The sequence below is a fragment of the Balaenoptera musculus genome, chromosome 13 (assembly GCF_009873245.2).
Source record: "Balaenoptera musculus isolate JJ_BM4_2016_0621 chromosome 13, mBalMus1.pri.v3, whole genome shotgun sequence".
NCBI classification, from domain to species: Eukaryota; Metazoa; Chordata; class Mammalia; order Artiodactyla; family Balaenopteridae; genus Balaenoptera; species Balaenoptera musculus.
In genome coordinates, this window is record NC_045797.1 from 30,277,966 (window position 1) to 30,281,783 (window position 3,818).

The following is a 3,818-nucleotide window of genomic DNA, read 5'->3' on the forward strand; positions in this document are numbered from 1 at the left end:
CAAAACACACAACTGGACGTGGTCCTGCCCACCAGAAAGACAAGATCCAGCCTCATCCACCAGAACACAGACACCAGTCTCCTCCACCAGGAAGCCTACACAACCCATTGAACCAACCTTAGCTACTGGGGGCAGACACCAAAAATCAACGGGAACTACGAACATGCGGCCTGCAAAAAGGAGACCCCAAACACAGTAAGTTAAGCAAAATGAGAAGACAGAGAAACACACAGCAGATGAAGGAGCAAGGTAAAAACCCACCAGACCAAACAAATGAAGAGGAAATAGGCAGTCTACCCGAAAAAGAATTCAGAGTAATGAGAGTAAAGATGATCCAAAATCTTGGAAATAGAATGGAGAAAATACAAGAAACATTTAACAAGGACCTAGAAGAAATAAAGAGCAAACAAACAGTGATGAACAACACAATAAATGAAATTTAAAATTCTCTAGAAGGAATCAATAGCAGAATAACTGAGGCAGAAGAACAGATGAGTGACCTGGAAGATAAAATAGTGGAAATAACTACCGCAGAGCAGAATAAAGAAAAAAGAATGAAAAGAATTGAGGACAGTCTCAGAGACCTCTGGGACAACATTAAACGCACCAACATTCGAATTATAGGGGTCCCAGAAGAAGAAGAGAAAAAGAAAGGGACTCAGAAAATATTTGAAGAGATTATAGTTGAAAATTTCCCTAATATGGGAAAGGAAATAGTCAATCGAGTGCAGGAAGCACAGAGAGTCCCATACAGTATAAATCCAAGGAGAAACACACCAAGACACTTATTAATCAAACTATCAAAAAATTAAATACAAAGAAAAAATATTAAAAGCAGCAAGGGAAAAACAACAAATAACATACAAGGGAATCCCCATAAGGTTAACAGCTGATCTTTCAGCAGAAACTCTGCAAGCCAGAAGGAGTGCCAGGACATATTTAAAGTGATGAAAGGGAAAAACCTACAACCAAGATTACTCTACCCAGCAAGGATCTCATTCAGATTCGAAAGAGAAATTAAAACCTTTACAGACAAGCAAAAGCTAAGAGAATTCAACACCACCAAACCAGTTTTACAACAAATTCTAAAGGAACTTCTCTAGGCAGGAAACACAAGAGAAGGAAAAGACCTACAATAACAAACCCAAAACAATTAAGAAAATGGGAATAGAAACATACATATCAATAACTACCTTAAATGTAAATGGATTAAATGCTCCCACCAAAAGACGTAGACTGGCTGAATGGATACAAAAACAAGACCCGTATATATGCTGTCTACAATAGACCCACTTCAGACCTAGGGACACATACAGACTGAAAGTGAGGGGATGGAAAAAGATATTCCATGCAAATGGAAATCAAAAGAAAGCTGGAGTAGCAATTCTCATATCAGACAAAATAGACTTTAAAATAAAGACTATTACAAGAGACAAAGAAGGACACTATATAATGATCAAGGGATCGATCCAAGAGGAAGGTATAACAATTGTAAATATTTATGCACCCAACATAGGAGCACCTCAATACATAAGGCAAATACTAACAGCCATAAAAGGGGAAATCGACAGCAACACAATCATAGTAGGGGACTTTAACACCCCACTTTCACCAATGGACAGATCATCCAAAATGAAAATAATAAGGAAACACAAGCTTTAAATGATACATTAAACAAGATGGACTTAACTGATATTTATAGGACATTCCATTCAAAAACAACAGAATACACGGCCTTCTCAAGTGCTCATGGAACATTCTCCAGGATAGATCATATCTTGGGTCACAAATCAAGCTTTGGTAAATTTAAGAAAATTAAAACCATATCAAGTATCTTTTCCGACCACAGTGCTATGAGACTAGATATCAATTACAGGAAAAAGTCTGTAAAAAATACAAACACATGGAGAGTAAACAATACACTACTAAATAACCAAGAGATCACTGAAGAAATCAAAGAGGAAATCAAAAAATACCTAGAAACAAATGACAATGGAAACACGACGGCCCAAAACCTATGGGATGTAGCAAAAGCAGTTCTAAGAGGGAAGTTTATAGCAATACAATCCTACCTCAACAAACAAGAAACATCTCAAATAAACAACCTAACCTTACACCTAAAGCAATTAGAGAAAGAATAACAAAAAACCCCAAAGTTAGCACAAGGAAAGAAATTATAAAGATCAGATCAGAAATAAATGAAAAAGAAATGAAGGAAACGATAGCAAAGATCAATAAAACTAAAAGCTGGTTCTTTGAGAAGATAAACAAAATTGATAAACCATTAGCCAGACTCATCAAGAAATAAAGGGAGAAGGCTCAAATCAACAGAATTCGAAATGAAAGAGGAGAAGTAACAACTGACCCTGCAGAAATACAAAGGATCATGAGAGATTACTACAAGCAACCATATGCCAATAAAATGGACAACCTGGAAGAGATGGAAAAATTCTTAGAAAAGCACAACCTTCTGAGACTGAACCAGGAAGAAATATAAAATATAAACAGACCAATCACAAGCACTGAAATTGAGACTGTGATTAAAAATCTTCCAACAAACAAAAGCCCAGGTCCAGATGGCTTCACAGGTGAATTCTATTAAACATTTAGAGAAGAGCTAACACCTATCCTTCTCAAACTCTTCCAAAATATAGCAGAGGGAGGAACATTCCCAAACTCATTCTATAAGGCCACCATCACCCTGATACCAAAACCAGACAAAGATGTCACAAAGAAAGAAAACTACAGACCAATATCACTGATGAACATAGATGCAAAAATCCTCAACAAAATACTAGCAAACAGAATCCAATAGCACATTAAAAGGATCATACACCATGATCAAGTGGGGGTTATCCCAGGAATGCAAGGAGTCTTCAATGTATGCACATCAATCAATGTGATACACCATATTAACAAATTGAAGGAGAAAAACCATATGATCATCTCAATAGATGCAGAAAAAGCTTTCAACAAAATTCAACACGCATTTATGATAAAAACCCTCCAGAAAGTAGGCACAGAGGGAACTTATCTCAACATAATAAAGGCCATATATGACAAACCCACAGCCAACATTGTTCTCAATGGTGAAATACTGAAACCATTTCTTCTAAGATCAGGAACAAGACAAAGTTGTCCACTCTCACCACTGTTATTCAATATAGTTTTGGAAGTTTTAGCCACAGCAATCAGAGAAGAGAAAGAAATAAAAGGAATCCAAATCAGAAAAGAAGTAAAGCTGTCACTGTTTGCAGATGACATGATACTATACATAGAGAATCCTAAAGACGCTACCAGAAAACTACTAGAGCTTATCAATGAATTTGGTAAAGTAGCAATATACAAAATTAATGCACAGAAATCTCTTGCATTCCTATACACTAATGATGAAAAATCTGAAAGAGAAATTAAGGAAACACTCCCATTTACCATTGCAACAAAAAGAATAAAATACCTAGGAATAAACCTACCGAAGGAAACAAAAGACCTGTATGCAGAAAACTATAAGGCACTGAATAAAGAAATTAAAGATGATACAAACAAATGGAGAGATATGCCATGTTCTTGGATTGGAAGAATCAACATTGTGAAAATGACTCTACTACCCAAAGCAATCTACAGATTCAATGCAACCTCTATCAAACTACCACTGGCATTTTTCACAGAACTAGAATAAAAAATTTCACAATATGTATGGAAACACAAAAGACTCCAAATAGCCAAAGCAATCTTGAGAAAGAAAAACGGAGCTGGAGGAATCAGGCTCCTGGACTTCAGACTATACTACAAAGCTTCAGTAATCAGACAGTATGGTA